General features: G+C 41.4%; 1 long non-coding RNA gene across 1 annotated transcript in view; it reads right to left on the reverse strand.

Annotated features, from left to right (window-relative positions):
- Nucleotides 1–17,439, reverse strand: part of LOC130541913 (uncharacterized) — a 30,276-nt gene extending 12,837 nt beyond the window's left edge. Inside the window, exons 1-2 of the long non-coding RNA XR_008956006.1 lie at nt 17,308–17,439; nt 14,882–15,051 (exon numbers count right to left, since the gene is read on the reverse strand). This is a non-coding gene — a long non-coding RNA (uncharacterized LOC130541913). The remainder of the gene's footprint in view (nt 1–14,881; nt 15,052–17,307) is intronic.
- Nucleotides 17,440–17,648: the final 209 nt, after the last annotated feature.

Below are 17,648 nucleotides of genomic sequence, written 5' to 3' on the forward strand. Positions count from 1 at the left end.
ATTGTGTCATGATCCAGGTTCAGGGGAAGAAGCTAGTCATTAACTACTTGCTTGCTTCTAATTTTAAGTAACTCTGATATGCGAAGAACAAGAGTCCAACTCCGTCTTTACCAGAAGGAGAGTCACCTCTCTGACAAATTTTCTTAACACAAAGGTCCGTATCTTCTCATATTGACTAATTAGCACGTAGAAAAGTCTTCAAGAAACATCTGCCTCTGATTCTTAAGGGCGACCTTTAAGGCTGCCTTGCAATCACTGCTTGACAAACAGGAGACATAGAAGCACAACCAGAAGATGATGCTGACTCCTGGCTGCCAAGATTGCCTGTTTGCTGTTAGAAATTGGGCCAGAAAGTTCGCAGAGAGGGTTGAGGATGCCAGTTAAAACATTAGAGCATGTAACTTTTCCTCATTCTGTAAAAATTGATGTTTCTGCAGGTACTTGTGGTTGAAATCTGTCTAGAGTTTTCAAAGTGAGGAGGGAGACATGGCAATCGTGGTAGGATTAAAAAGAAATCGGTAATATCTTACACTTGCTGAAGAAAACAAAAGAAATCAAATCAGCAGAGTAATTTCTGCCTCTCAGAGAGGCAATTTAGCAGCTTGACTATATGGAAAATTGTGGGTTTAGGGGAAAACGTTTCAGATTCGAACGGTACAGCAAAGTTACCCAAGATGGTCTTTAAAACATCTTACACATTGTTGTGCACAGCCTTGCATGATGTAAAATAGGGCTCGTTAAGTGCAAAAAGCTATAGGGCCTCTAGAGGAGAGAGCGGGATAGAGAGATTATATTTCACACAGAAGATGTGGGAAAAGAAATAATCTGGGAATTTAGAAAATTAATTCTTCATGGATCTATATTTTTCCCTTTCTACCAATTGAAATGGCTTTTACACATTCATGGGCTATCATAAATATTTGTTCAATAAATGAATGCCTTATGCCACGATTACTCACAACCACCAGCCCTACTGAGATGTAGGGAAAGGCAATAAATCAAGTAAGGGAAGAAGAAAGGTGTGACCAGAAAGATGGTAGATCAGAGCATCCTCTGAACACAGTGGTTACAAGTAAAGACAGAAATTTGGACCCCCTAGGCTCAAATCCTGATTTTACTCTCTCTTCTTGTCTGTCACTCAGCAAGCCATTGACCTCTCTTAATTTAATTACTTCATCTACATACTAGGGATACTTCCCCAGCATCTACTTCAAGGAGTTGTTATGAGATTGACTGTTATAAGCTATATTAAGTATTTCGCATATTATTGACATATAGTAAGGACAAATAAATATTAGTTATCATCCTTACATTATTAATAAAACATGTAGTCCTGCTTGCTTATTTTTGCTTTCGTTGCTTGTGCTTTTGGTGTCCTTTACAAAAAAAAAAAATCATTGCCAAGTCCATTGTCAAGGAGCTTTTTCCTTATTTTCTTCTAGGAGCTTTCTGGTTTCAGGACTTACATTTAAATGTTTAGTCTATTTTGAGTTAATTGTTGTGAAAGGTGCAAGATAGGAATCTAGTTTCATTCTTTTGCATGTGAATACCCAATTTTCCCAGCATCGTTTCTTGAAGAGATGGTCTTTTCTCTATTGACAATTTCTTATTGAATATTCTTAGCTTCCTTGTCAAGTATTAGTTCACTGTATATGTGTGAGTTTGCGGTTAACAATACTGTATTGTGTATTTGAAATTTGCAAAGATAGTAGATATTAAAAGCTCTCATCACAAGAAAAATAACTAGTGAGGTGATGATGTTAACTAAACTTATTGTGGTGATCATTTTATAATGTATACATGTATCAAATCATTAGGTCGTACCCCTTAAATCTATGCAACGTTATATATCCATTACATGTCAATAAAACTGGAAAAACTCACAAACAAAAAACACATTATGGTGGCATAAGCTGTCTTGCATGGAGGGAATCACCTCGAATCCTGGTATTTCAAGATCATTTAAACCCTGGAATATCTTTCGATTTGGACCTCAGACAAGGAATATTAACTTAGTAAAATAAATAATATAAAGGTTACTAAGTGTACCTATATGTTCTATGTTAGAAAAAGTGTGAGAAAGCAGTGGTGATGGCCCCCCACCCCCCCAAAAAAGCACATACAGTTAAACAACCCTGGGAAGAGGAACCCGCTTAAGACCATCTCCGGGATACGAAAGCGGCACACTGAACTTACAAGGAGGATCTCTGGAAGTGTTAATGACTGCTGAGGTTGGTAAGTGAAAGGAGCAAGAGAAAATCGTCTTCCTCCGTCAGCTGAAGCCTAGTTGGGAGGGTGACGGTGGCAGGGTAGTTGGATGAAAGGTTTGGGTCCAGCTGCTTCTATCCACTGCTTCTGATTCCTCTTGTTCTTATTATAATCAAAAGTTACACTGAAGTCCCATGAGCACAAAATCTCAACCCCCAGCCTGCCGGAGCTGGCCAGTCCAGTGGTCATAGAAACGCAAGACTTCCCTCGCCCTATCAGCCTTAGATAGTGAAAATCTTATGGTGAATCGATGTTGACATATGATCAGCAGCACGTGAAGAGCTCTGTCCTAAGGAAACCTCACGCTGACCGGATGGAAGAAAACCCCTCTCGCAGATCCAGAGCTCGCCACTAACCCACCATGGATTTTCTTCCTTTTCTTTTGGATAGAAAATCAACCATCCAAACTTGCAAAAGTTACCCGAGAATAACGCTCAGAGATTGAACAACAACCTTTGATATGTTGGTGCAGCAAGAAGCCCAAATGTTTCTCTTACTTCTTACCTCCACATGCAGAATGGTGCATGCAATGGATGGAATGTTTCTTTCCCCTAAAATTAATTTGTTGAAGCCCTCACCTCAACGTGACTATATTTGGAGATAAGGCTTATAAGGAGGTAATAAAGGTTAAATGAAGTCATAAAGGAGGGACCCTTGCCTGCTAAGGCTTATAAATAGAGGAAGAGATACCAGAGCTCTCTCCCTGTGTCATGTGTGGACACAATAGGATATCATTCAGCCTTAAGAAAGAAAGAAATCCTGACACACACAACAATGTAGACGAACCTTGAGGACATTATATGAAGTAAAATAAGCCAGCGAGGTATAAATACTGCATGATTCCATTTCTATGAGGTATCGAAAGTAGTCAAACTCCTGAAACAGACAGTAGAATGATGGTGCCTCTCTCCAGAGGGAGAGAGAAATGGGAAGTTGCCGTTCTTTATGTATAAAGTTTCAGTTATGCAAGATGAAGAAGTTCTAGAGGTCTGCTGTATATCATTTTGCTTACAATTAACAATACTGTACCGCACACTTCATGATTTGTGGAGGAGAGATCTCCTGTTATATTTTTTTTATCGTGATAAAAAAACAAATGTGAGCCCCAAGAAGGCTATGAAAAAACTGCTGTCTACACTGTTAATGTGGATAATAATCCTACCTCCCTCAGAGAATGAAGCTGGCCATCAGTTGAAACACTGATGGAAGACTTATGTTACCTTGCCTTTGGGTCCTCAATATCTGAGAAGTATTTACGTCGTTCCATTCCCCAAAGGCTCTGCTTGTACTAGCAGCCAATTGGGAACAGACTCTGTGTTCAGGCAATGGTGTAAATATCATCTTCCTTTCTCCTGGGTCTCCATTCAGTCAGTGACAAGTTCACCTCCTGTGGGCTCCCGGAAAGGAGGTTCTGTGTACCCCACGCGCAGTTGAGACAACCACCCTCCTTTTCTACTGCTGTTCCTAGGATCCTCACTTAAAACAAGCTAGTCTCTGGAAATTCTCTTCCCTTGCCTTGGATACTCACCTCCTTAAGAGGGGAGCATTTTACAAGGCAATGAAAACTTGCTCTTGCTGCTTTTGGCCATCTTTTAAACACTCTTCTCCTTTTAGTAATGAGGAACAAAAGAGTGAAATAGGGAAGAAAATCCCATAGGCTCGTCTACATGGAAATGTTTAATAAAATGCAAAGTGAAATAGAAATCGTCACATCATCATCATGGGTAATGCTCGCTAAGGGCTGAATGTGGTGTAGGCACGAGGTTAAGTGTCATTTGTGGATGAGCTCATTTAATCATTATGACAACTCTATGAGACAGGGAGATTATTTCCCTCATTCTAGAGATGACAAAAGAGGATTACAGAAGACAGGTAATTTGAGGGGTGGGTGGAAGGACTCACCTGAACACAGGTGACAGAAAACAGAGTGTGACACTCAATCTCTTATGAGTCAACAATAACTCTACTCATCTAAGCCTCAGTTTTTATTTTCAGGCCTTCAGAAGATTTGTCTTGGGACCGCTTTGGAATATACATAATAAATAATATATTATGTATGCATCGAGCAGTTTTTTGGTGGAATTGGGCTCATGCATGCTAATGATTTTAAGTGACAAATAGAAAAACTAAATTCCAAGTTTTTCTAGCTGATTTTGTGAGTCAGAATATCTCACCATTAGCCCAATCTTTGATGCAAAATGATGAGTAAATGAGGAAGAGCGTGTACGGAAGTGCAGACGCTAGCCAAGTGCTCCCGAAAGACATCAGTGTCCAAGCAACAGGAGGGAGTGATGTCTCACTTATCGCTTACGTTGTGGATTGTGTTTGCCCAGACTGAACACATTTCACTGGACTTTGACTTACTCATTGCTTTGAAGTCATCAGGTATGGAAATTTTCTTTCCTCCTAGCCAACCAGAATATTGAGATCTGCTAAGATATTAGGAGAATAAAAATGGGGGGTTCTATTTTGGGCTGACGTTTGTCCAATTCTGGAGTTTGGAAAACTACCTCCTTCTGTCATTAACTCGCTTCCTTCTGGGTAGAAATAGCGCAGAATGTAGCACAACCTTAAATCTACGAAGAAACTAAAAGTGATTTTATATTTCTTATAAACCACTGTCCCAGGAACACTGCCTAGTCCTGGTCGCTAAAAAGCTGAATTATTCCAGGCTCATGAGACCCGTGCACCAGCAGTGGCTTGATGCAGTCAGAGAGCAAGGAGGAACTCAGCAGGGGTCTAGCTGGACTTCTTCCCCAAGTTTGCAGAGACCTTTCTGGTGGGAGGGGGCAGGCACGTGCATCATCGAAGCCAAAAGGAAATACGAGGGTGGCTCTCACTCTGGATCATCTGAAGGTACAAGGAGGAAGATTCCGGCTGATGAAGTGGAATTAAGCACCAGAAAAATAACTTAAAGTGAACGTATGTATCAGTGCTCTCCATATGCTAACAACACAGCCATGGGGGCGGGGGTGGGGGGGCACGCTTGATACTACTGGCAAACTTCCTTAATTTCGCAGTTTAGGCAAGATACCCTCCTTCTTGGCTTACAAAGCGAAGAGCTTCATCAGGTTTTCCGCGGCACCAAGTAATATCAGAATTTGTGGCAGTGGTGATAATGGCGACAGATGTCCCTGAGTATTGTTTGTGGGTGAAAAGGGGTTATGACTGTCATGATTTCTTTCTCATCAAGTGCTTACTACAAACTAGGTGCCATATGGGATGGTAAGTTAGTTTCCATCCTGCCAGAGCCAAACGTGATTCTGCACCGAAGAAGCCGAATGGAGATTCTCTCTGGGGTGGCTCGAGCCAGCAAATAGCTTTGATGCGTTTCAGGCTGACAATGTGATTTTCAGCCATTCGCCGTGATGCCTTGCAGCCACTTCAAATCTTTGTCAGGTGCCAACCCAGTGGGGACGAGCTGACTTTGGTCTCTTTATTTCTCCCTTTGGGAAGCTCAGGATTCAATCCCCCTGGAATAGTTGCTGGGAATTCAAATCTATATTGGCATGAAGGGAAGGGCAAGAAGAAGGAGCAGGCATCCTATGGGTTTCCTGAATTAAATGGTGCGTCTGGTCTTCCAATGTTAGAAACTGAAAACATTGGGCATAATAATAAATGACATTGATCAGACCCTTGTGTTACAGACATTGTTACAGCACATTACAGACATTATCCTGCTTAATTCACAAACCTGTATAGACATTTTTTTATGACCTCTGTTAGACAAAGAAGTTACGGGGGTCTAAGTAGCCCACCTGTAGTCATATGGGTGGTAAGCTGCAGAGGCAAACTTCGAATCCCATCCTTCTGGCTGGTTCCAGAGTCCACCAGATAATTTGTAGTTTCAGCAGGCGTTGAACATTTTGGAGGCTATATTTTTGTTGCTGAATTAACAGGACCTCAATTTCATAAACAGTTTTCAATTAAATAATGAATTTTCACCATGCTCGCTGCAATAAAGTTCTCGTCATGATGCAAGAAAATTCAGAAGCCCTCCTGTTTCAACACTGGATCTGGCCTTATTACAGAGCTATGCTCATATTCTTTTTAAAAGCAGTTCTATTTCTCCACAGACATCACAATCGGTATTTGAGAAGCCGTCTGAAAGAGCCTTATTATTGTGGCATGTTGCTGACAAGTAACGCACTATTGCCACCTATTGTAATGGGGACTGAGCTGATTTACTGCAAAGGATAGTGAGCTAATAGGAAATGGTCAGTATGCAGTTGGGAACCGCAATTCATTGTTCTCCTCTGTCCAGGAGCATCTCTCAATAGCTCAGGGCAACCTGCGTGCCTTGCTCTCGGGGACAGGACTTGACCCGAAGAATCCAAAATCTCCCTCTGTCCAGGGTCATGAATCCCATTCACTGATGAGAAGACTGAGCAAGACGACGCAATTCTTTCACTCTTTTTCTTGACACCCAACAAGAAACATTAGCCCCATCTCTTGCAAAAGCGGCCTTTTGGCAGAAGATCTGATTCAGATAGCACTGGAGCAAGCGAGGCTGGGACTAAGCTGCCAGCAGCTTCACAGCATGACAGTGAAGGAAATGCCCTCCTGTCCTTTCATGTTGGCACCATCTCCTGCTCCCCAAGGAGATGCAATTGATGGTTCACTGATTTTGGAGGACTGTCTGCTGAGTCCCATTGCCTTGCCTTCCAAGCTCATCAGAAAGCCTTAGGGGGGCCCTGGTACCTGCTTTGTCTCCTCTTGCCTTAAATAAGTTTGTGATCTGCTGATCGGCACTGGGATCCTTCACAGGGGCAGCCAGCATCCCGCACTTTCTCATGTCTGATCTGCTGCGGTGCAGGCCAGCGTGTACAGCTGACCTCTGGAAGGCACTGCAAGGCGGCCAGCACTCACTATCCATTCAGCCCATGGCTGTTTAATATCTGGCACATCCAAGCAAGTCTCAAATAGTGTCAGTTCTTCTAGGAAATTAACTTGAATTCCTTTCCATTTATGCTTAACCTCTTTGGCTTGCTGTCTTTTCTCCTGTGCCAGGAGAGCACACCTCTTCCGTGTGGTATCACTCCATTCTGCCTGCTTTCCTGGATTCAGGGCTTCTCTGGTGATAATCAGAAACCCCCGCTCTAGCCCTGACACCTGTGCACCCCCCCCCCCCCCGGTGGCATCAGTTTCTACCTCTTTCCTCTTGGGTCTTCCTACAACTCCTAAGGGAAGTGGGACAGATTCGGTTACTTGTTAGAAGCTCCCAATTCTGTTTTCAATAGCAGTTTTGAATTTTAAAAAGTGGGAAAAAAATGTGAGTTGTGCTTCTGGGAGTCAGTGTGGAGTTCATCTGAACAAAATCCCTGCACAAGCGACCCTTTTCCAAAGGATGTGGAAGCCACTGGGGACATCTGGGATGCCCGGCTCCCTCGTTCGCCCCGTTGAGTTCCTGTTTCATCCCATTCTTCCATGCAACAAATACGACTGTGCTCAAACTACGAGTCAGGTCTGGAGCTGGGCACGGAGGTGCAAGGATGAAAAAGAAATGACTTTATTCTCAGCGAGCTGACAGAGTCAGATATGCTGCACGGACGCCTCGGACAGACTAAGCTCAGGGATGTGATAGAGGTGTGCATGGCGTGGAATGGGGCTTTGGACAGTTTCCTGGAGGGGAAATACCTGAGCTGAAACTTGAAGCTAAGCAGGAGTAAGGCACTTGAAGAACGATGGCAAAGGACAGGGACAAGTTCCAGAGCATGACTTGGTAGGAAGCCAACTGCCAGAGTTTGATATCGCTTGAGTATCAAGTAGGCAAGCAGGCAGACATTCGAGAGGTTTTGACTTGCAAAGCAAATATCCTGTGGGCAAGCATTACCTTAGATGCCTGGAAGGCTCTGAATGTCTTGCCTACATTCCTGCCTCCAGAAGCATGGAGTCTAGGTACCTGATGGGATCACTGGATTACTCTTTTTACCAAATCAAAAGACTCAGGAGGGTGCCACAGAAGTCTTACAAATGTGTAAGTCCAGGAACAGGAAGCATCATTAAAAAAAAAAAAAAAAAGTCTGGACAACACTTGTATGTAGACTTGCCCTGGGCAACTTTACTCCCCTCAGCTCTCGCTCTGGTGACACCGGATTCTGTGAAATTCCAGCTTGCAAACTCATCAAAGGGCTCCACTGTGTAATTTGTCATGGGCCCACTTTACTTGATTTGGGCAATTGAATCAGCGTGAAGATGAATTGTCTGCAGGTCTCCTATGAGCATGTGTCATTTCTGTCCCTTTTTATGGAGACTGTGTTTGTTGGGAGAGACCCTCACTGGAGACTCTCAGTAGGGAGGAGGGTGCAGAAGGAAACTAGAGTCGACAGAGGCTGAGGCTCTAAACTTGCTACTGACACATCCAAGAGGCACAAAGCAGAGTGTGAAGAGCATTTTAGGGTCGTCCAAGGCCTCTCTCTCTGCAACGAGCAAATACTCCGATTTAGCATTTTGATCATCATTCTCCCCATAAAGGAAAGTACAACTGCCTCTTCTAATGAAATAGTCCTTTCTTCCTGCTTTAATCAGCGCATTGGACTCTCTTTTAGGCTTAAATAATAATGGTCATATAATCTAATACAGTAAAAAGGAAATCAGCAAAACCCTCTAGATGACCAAGAGTTATTATCCAAGCCACTTGAGGAAAGTGGCATCGGCTCTGCCCTTTACAGATCTGGAATTTTAATGTCTATGCCAGGGAAAACGATAGCCGCAGAATTTTGAGGCAAAACACACCTGATAAACGAAAAATAAGATGTATACCTTGTTGAATTATCTTCAGTTTGTGAACAAAACTTTGTGGCACTTAGATCACTTATTCTAAGAAAGGTCCTCAGAAATACTAGTTCATAGGGAATTCTCCGTCTGCTGTACTCCTAGAGTACTTGTTATCTGTATTTTAATTTGGCAATTAATCATGCCGGATTCATGTGTATTGCGTATGGAACTGTTATTTATCTCTTGTAGTGCCATTTAATTTTTCATGGTTTTATGAGCAGTGGCCAGCATAGGAGAAAGGATATGGGTTCTAGTGAGAGAAGAGCTTGGATTTAAATTGGACAAAACAACCGGATCTGACAACCTAGATTGCCAACGTTGCAGCAATATGGACTGACACAATTAGGTAACAATTCTAAATCTCGGTTTCCTCATCTTTAAAATAGACTCATCTTGCAAGGTTATTAGGAGAATAAAAAAAAAGATATTCACAATATCTGGCATAGAAAGAGGTGCTCATTAAAATATTACTATTGTCGGGGCACTTGAGTGCCTCAGTCGGTTAAGCGACCGATTCTCGGTTTTGGCTCAGGTTGTGATTGCAGGGTCATGGGAGGAAGTCTGGCGTTGGGCTCCATGCTCAGTGCGGAGCCTGCCTGAGGATTCTCTCTGCCCCTCTCCCTCTACCCCTCCCCAGTTCATGCTCTCTCTTTCAAACAAATAAATCTTTAAAAATATTACTATTGTGTTATCTCTTAAAATGAGTTTAAGCTCTTGGTACACATGCTTAGGGGAAGCCAGTTGCCATGGTGAGAAGTTCACTGACTCCAAGGCTGCCATGCCATGAAGGAACCCATTTGGAAAGGCTGCATGGAGAGAAGGTGTGAGAACAAGAAAGACAAGCCCAAGCAGATATCCTGACGTACAACTCAGGCACCACACATGAGTGAGAAAGCCTCCAGATGACTCTGGCCTCATGGCCATCTAACTGCTGTGGGGTGAGAGGCCCCTAAGGGCCACCACCCACGTGGACCTGGTTGACTCTTACAACCAAGAGGGATGATATTGAATTTTTGTGTGAAGCCATGGAAAAGAATGATGATTTCCTTTAAGCAAGTGTTATTTATTTCATCTTTTGTATTTCCCAAGATCTAGCATCCTACCTTATATAACAATCACTATTTACAGGTAGACTACTGTTTCTCTATCTTTATTAAGCTAAAATACCGATATACCATATCAGTGGATCTCTGTAACAATACACAGACTTGAAAGCGTCTGATTTTCTCTCCATGCATTTTCACAAAGGGACTCTCTTTTTTCAAACATGTATAGAGGGCATCATTGTCACGTATTTTAAAGTAGTGCTTATTTACTCAGAACGAATGGTGTGCTAATACTATACCCAACTTATCTATAAATCATAAGAACAAAAAATCAGAAAAATCTCACAATAAAAAACATATTTTGGGGGTTGGTTTTGTGTTGCTCTTAAGTCCCCAAAAGAGATCTGTGGCTTCACAGAAAATGGAATAAAAAATTTCACAGAAACTTGGATTTTGTAGTAATTGCACTTACACATTGTATTTAGTCAGAACTTCCAGATATTCAGTCCCTAGATAGATGATAAATAGATAGATAGATAGATAGATAGATAGATAGATAGATACATGATAGATAAGAAATGGTATATTGCCTTCACAGCTTGAAAAAACATGCACTTCATTTAGAAGAGACCATGTCTGACACTAAATTCTGTGCAGAACAACTTGATACAAATCCTCAAGTTAGAGCTCCTGATTAATAACAAATGAATCCTTCTAAAGAAAATTTGCTAGAAGATGCAAAAACTTACTTCATGAGCACATTTCTCTCTTTTTAAAAATATTTTATTTATTTTTAAGTAATCTCTATCCCCAACATGGGGCTTGAACTCATAACCCCAAGATCAAGAGTTGCATGCTCTACTGACCTAATCAGCCAGGTGCCCATGAACTTATCATTGCCCATGTCTTCTCATGATCTTATATAAAAATCAAGATGTCATATTAGATTTTAATTCAGTAAAAGTATTATAACTATCTCTAATGTGGTACCAACAGAGGTGAAGGTTTGCTGAAGAAACACCAAATTTATCGTATTAATTCTCTGCAATTAAGTAAAAACAGAGTTGAACATGGCGATGATGGAATATATAAGACAAGATAAAGGCCACGCAAGAGAGAGAAACCAGAACTAGAGCCAAGAAAGTGTTAACTGGCACCAACAACTCAAAAACCAGGTTGAGTTGATGAGAAAGCGGTACAGGAAAGAAGTAGACCCCGTATGTCATTGGATGTCCCAAACCCTCAATCTAGAGTACTTTTTATAAGGCCAGGCTAGTGTTTGTGATGTCCTAAAGGTGTTCCCTGGCACTGGACAGATTGATGCCAGGTGAAGGAATACATTCTAGATTATGTGTTCTCTCTCTCTTTTTTTTTAAAGACTTTCTTATTTATTTATTTGACAAGAGAGAGAGAGACAGCCAGCGAGAGAGGGAACACAGTCAAGGGGAGTGGGAGAGGAAGAAGCAGGCTCCCAGCCGAGCAGCCCGATGGGGGGCTCGATCCCAGAACGCCGGGATCACGCCCTGAACCGAAGGCAGACGCTTAACGACTGAGCCACCCAGGTGCCCCAGGTTATGTGTTCTCTTTACCAGTGAACTTGATACAAAACAAACTCAAGAAAGCTTGTAAGGATGGATGAATAGCATTTTCCTTATACCACCTTTAGCATATTCCAATCATTGTGAGTTTTCTTTTCACATGAGTTGAATAAGAGCTCCCCCAGATTAAGCTCCGACAAGAATCTGGAATCCAGACCATTGGCACATTAAGGCTCTACACACTTGTTTAGATGGCAAAACTAACATTTTCGGATAACGATTTGAAGTCTAAAAGATCACACACCACCTCTTAGAGATGGATAGAGGTGCCTGCTTGTGGGCAAAGATTCCTGGTAATAGCTACAACAGTAATACAAATATTAGTAACTTACATTTATTAAGTGCTTAGTCTGTGCTGGGCACTCTGCCAAGCACTCATTTCCTTTCATCTTTATTGTAATATGATGCTTGCAGACAATAATATGCCTACTATTATCATCATTTTACCAATGGGGAAACTGAGGCCTAGAAAGGCCAAGGCCTCAGAGCTGATAAGGAGCAACTTTTAATTTTCCTTGAACGTTCATAGGAACTTGTGCCTATACATGTCAATATTTGCTTATATACCACAATATATATAAAATAAGTTTTCACTTTTATCATGTTGAACAGAAACATAATCACAGAGTTTATTCAAGCATATGAATTTACCTGTTCACCAACTTATACAATCTGTTGCTGCAATACATTCAGGAAAGATCCTTAACGAAACTCAATCCCACAAAAATTGATCAGTAGTTATGGGTCAGGGATTGGCAGACTTCTTCCGTAAAGGGCCAAATGGTAGATATTTTAGGCTTTGCAGGCCAGACTGACTCTATTTACTCAGCTCTGCCATTGTGTGTGCATGAAAGCAACTATAGATAATATGTCAACAAATGAGTGTGGCTGTGTTCTAATAAAACTTTATTTACAAAAAGGGGCAGGATGTGGCCCTTGAGTGTAGTTTGCCAACCCCTGACACAGAAGGGATTACTTGTAAATTACAAGTAAATGTGTGTGTGTAATGTATAATGTGTGTGTATTTAATGTATAATGTGTCTGTGTGTGTATACATAGAAACAGTATACACACAGACATATTATACATTATGTATGTGCGTATATACATAATAAGCAGTATACACACAGACACATTACACATTAAAACCAGATACATGCAATATATAACTATTTCCTTTCTATTTCCTATAAAATTTATTTCTAATACTGGTACGATATTCAGCTGGTCTTCGTAATAGGGCTCTGATCATTACCTTCTATGAAAAGTAATTATAACTATAAAATTCATAAACAAATGAGAATTCAATTAGATGTTATGTATTCATTGCTATACAGATTTTCATGCATATGATTCCTCAAGTTTCTTCCTCTACCACACACAACATTTTAATTCACACTGTCAATAAATTGAGTTGCATAAATTAGGTTTTTAAGGGTACAATGCTAACATTGTATTTATATTTGTGGGGGGTAGTGATTCTTTGCCTGTTGATCTAAGTATACTTGTAAATGCTTTACACAAAGAGTTACAAATGCTTTCTTGCTCTTGTTACTAATATAAGATAGATTTCTTTCCCCAAGAGGAAAAAGAAGATTTCTCATCGTTCCGGTGTGCTTTTATATTCCATTCAGCTTGGGTAATTAAAGGAACAGATTCTTTCTGTTAAGTTTCTGGCTTTCAGCACTGCCATTTTCCCTTTCTTGGCATTTTTAAAAGAAACCTAGAAGATGCTTAAAGAGAGGTAAAATTTTCCCTATTTTTCTTGGAATTAATCATATATATTTATTAGTTTCTAAAGATTATTTTACATTAACTGATTTCTACTAGTGCTTCTTAAAAAAAATCTCATGACATTAATATTAAAAACTGAAGCTTAAGGACTTAATATTTTATTGGAAAGGCAAGGAAACAAAAAATGCCCAGTTTTAGACTTCCTGGACATTTTCTGCTAGTTCTCGTATGCCCATTTAATGACCTTGGGGAGGGGCACCCTGTGGCAGAGGGAAGGTAGGCTCAGCAGTAACGGAAGCCTGGTTTGGGGTCCCACCTCTCAGCTGAGCTGTGCGTGAGTCACACCCAAGCTCCTTATTTGCTACTTGAGATTAGTGATGCCTGGCATATGCTTATCACAAGGAGAAAAGCAAAAGGGCACATGGCAGAGGATGGGTGCGGCCCCCTCTCTTCTCTTCCTTTTAAAGGTAGCGTTTTCTCAATTCCAGAAGTCACTTTTTCATTTTAAAACAAACCATTCTTTAAAAATGAGTGTGCTAGTAAGGAGAAGGCCACCCCGGAAGGAAAGCAAGGGGTCCATGCATGAGACGGCGCCCTCTGGAAGACACATTTGAGAACAAATTGCTTGATGGAGAGTGAGAATACCCCTTCCTCCGACTTTCATGAATCTTTTAGCTATAGCCCAAGATAGAATTAAAGGTTAAAAGAGGGTCATTACCGATTATTTACAAGGTGATTGTAATGAGCTTAGATTTAAAAAAATCATTATATTTCAAAGCTTGAAACTCCTTTTTGTCAAGCAAAGAAAATGATTTCATCAAGCAGTATTTGAGACTATTCAGGTTAGATGTGAGCATGATGTCTAGAGGGACGTTGAAGACAAAGTCTTGAGTGCAGATTCTTGCGTGTATCTGTTGATGTATCAAGGAGGAGAAAAGGGAAGGTGTATGCATAAGACAGGAAAAGATCATTTTATCGAAAAAACTGGACATCGTATGTCCTCAACAAGGGGAGCTTTCAAGAACATCAGCTGGCTGCTTCTCAGCTTTGCAGCAGAAATTGAAGTCAAAGAGGGGAACGTTTCATCTGCAGAGTTCCTAATTCACAAGAAAAGCAAGACTTTCTTTGTAAATTGATTTTTGAGTTTCTCATCGGAGGTGCGAAAGAAACCATGGTATTGTTTTCCTATTAAAATTTTTTGTTTGACTGTTTTTTTTTCCTTTACAGAGAATAAAATCCCTTAATTTTAACTCTGAGACTTTTTGATGCCAGAGAATGATTTCTTAGAAAAGGCAGTTGGGGATCCAGAAATGTCACACCATCCCTCTCCGCCAGGTGCAATTATTTTCCTCAGCGATTTCTCATCCTGGGTATCTGTTTATCTAATGTCAAGCCATCATGTCAGGACAGCCAGTAACAAGTTTAGCTGGTGAAGCAACTTGGTAGATACCAACTCACCCTGGTCAATGTTCACTCAGTTTCTCTCCTGGTGACTGAAATCAGGCTTCATGCTGATCACTCGGATGGTTCTTCCAGGAAAAGCTTTCCCAGAGTTTCGCTTGTCTTCGAGATGCAGGAGGCCCACTCTGCAACTTTCCCAAGGAGTGTATCCTCCTATTGATCATGAGCTGAAAGGGAGAAAATTTCTGTGAGTCGATGTGTGCAAGTGTGTGTGTGTGTGTGTGTGTGAGATGGTGACAGAGAAAGAGCATGCTTCCTTGTTGAAATGAAACAGAATTTACGAGTAGGAGCAGACAGTGTTTGCTCCTGTTTGGCACTGCTCATAAAAAGGAGGCCCGTGTCTCAGTTTTCTTAGGGACTCAGCTCAAATGATTTTCAGGTGTGTGTGTGCCAAAGAAAAAGGATTTGAGAGCATGGGGAGAGTTGAAAGAACCATGCAGGCAAATTCATCAGCATGGCACAGCGAGGAAAAATCCATTTTGAAGCACTGTCCCATTCCCTGTAGAACATGGGGTGTCCCTTCTCCAAAGACGTGTTTGTTTGAATCTCCAAAGCACTACCAAGGTCTGAATTCAGGGTCTCGCTGCTCTGTAAAGAGGATGGTATCCCCAGGATAGGGCCAAGGTACCAGGTGGGCAGGGAGGATGTGGTGAAGGCTCTGGGTTACAATTATCTGGCTTTTCTCTTGGCCTCTGGAACTCTGGCTGGCATCCCTCATTGGCACCAAATTCACATTCTAATGCACCATTATTTGCTGCATGGATTAAGAGGCTTTTTTTTTTTTCCTTGCTGGATCAAACCGCACTGTGAGTCTAAGGTTTTAACGTTAACATTCTGTATTTTCAGTTTAATTAAGTCCATAGCCTAGAAAATGTTTTCCTGCCAACCCCTACAATAAGACTCTTGTCAGGCAGAGCTAATCTCCAGTGCTCTCTGGACTAGACCATAATTACTTTTAAGAACAAAACTAGGATTATTAAAAGTTATCTATATTTGATCACATTTGGGGGGGTGCAAAGTATATACTCAGTTTCCAGGGTTCCTTTTCCAGTGACTCTTCAGATTTGTGCCTGGAATTTGATGAAGACACCCCAAGCCATCAAGAGTCCCTCCCCAGCCCCCTCAGTAATTTGTTACCACTGAGATCTTGGCTCAAGCAGCAGTGAATTCCTAGGAGACAGAGTTTTCATGGACACATTTTTAACACTTTTCATTACTAGCAGGAAAGAAAGAAAATTCCTCTCCAAAAGCAGACAACTACTTCTAGGCTTGATTCCCTGTGATGAAAGCAAAGGGTGTGTGTCAGTCTGTGTGTGTGTGTGTGTGTGTGTGTATGTATGTGTGTAAGGGCTGATTGCAATGAGGAGGGGCAATGTGTGTTTGCTTTTGGATGGCAGCATTGCTATGTGGAAGCACCTTGCCAGTAGCATTTAATGATTGTCAATAAACAAAGACAGTGACGGGAATTAGCTTCCACGCTTTAGCTACAGCTCCTATCATCAGCGGAACTTCAGCTAAGTAGCATGCTAGCCCCCTACAGGACTAGCTTTGTAGTTCTCCCATAAAATGTCCAAGTGGCAAAGATGATATACACAGTAAAGAAGACTACAGAGGGCTCTTGAGGGCCGCAGGAAGCATTCTAGGTGGGAATTATGGGGGATGTGAAAATACACAATGGCAGTCATTCTAGGCAGACTCCTTAATGAAAATAAATGTTAAATCATATAAAAACACTACTAGCATTTCCAGAAAAGATAGCTCCAATCCCTCATGTACAAAGATGACAAGACTTTTGGGTAGGAACCTCCTCTCCTCCTCATGAGGAGAAATAGCCAATATCCGAGGACAGTCACTCTGGAGCCCTGGGAGGGGTCTTTGACGGGCAACTGTGTAAAAACATAGTGATCCAGGGAAGGTCATGTCATATCAAGTGTCATAGCACATTATTATCAGTCAGTCAGACTCAAAGGTCTTAATTTTTCTACGTAACCTCCTTCTGAGACACTGACATAAACAGATGTTTTATCAACCATTTGGACCACTAGTGGATTCACGGATAGCTGAAAAAAATCCTAAACCCAATCACAACAAACACTATGTCTTTACCAGTCACAAGTTGATGAGATAATGTCTGGATTATTTTAAGGAAGTCGCCCTTTTGTCTAAGAATAAGAGTAAAGATATTTTTGTTTAGAAAAATGAATATTGCAAGCCATTAAATCCAATGCCCACACTGCAAAACCATTATTTATCCAACAAAGGAGCCCTGCTAACTTTGAGCCTGAGATTTAGTTGGACCGGCTCATTCACGGCCCCCCCCACCGAGCTGTGCTCTTCCCTGCTCCAACTCTGCTCATGCTACCCCTTCCTCTTACTTTCTCCGTGTCCAAATTCCAACCACCCTGCCACACCCAAGTCCTTACCTGCTCCCTTGTTGTAACATTCACGCTCCCAGTGATGTCCTTTCTTCGTTTCCGGTCTTCACTACTCATTTGGCATGTACCATTAATCAACTTGTTTTTCTTTTTAAAGTTGTATTTTGAAATGATGTTAGATCTACAGGAGTGCTGAGAAGATAGTACAGAGAGTCCTGGATGCCCTCCACCCAGTTTCCCATGATGTTAACATCTTATGTAATCATGGCACGTTTATCTAAACTAAGACATTCTCTTGGTATGAGACTACTAACTAAACTGCAGAGTTGGTTTGGATTTCCCTGTGTTTTCCAATATGACCTTTTTCTGTTCCAGGATCCAATCCAGGA

This window comes from Ursus arctos, unplaced genomic scaffold (genome assembly GCF_023065955.2).
Source record: "Ursus arctos isolate Adak ecotype North America unplaced genomic scaffold, UrsArc2.0 scaffold_27, whole genome shotgun sequence".
Taxonomy (NCBI): domain Eukaryota; kingdom Metazoa; phylum Chordata; class Mammalia; order Carnivora; family Ursidae; genus Ursus; species Ursus arctos.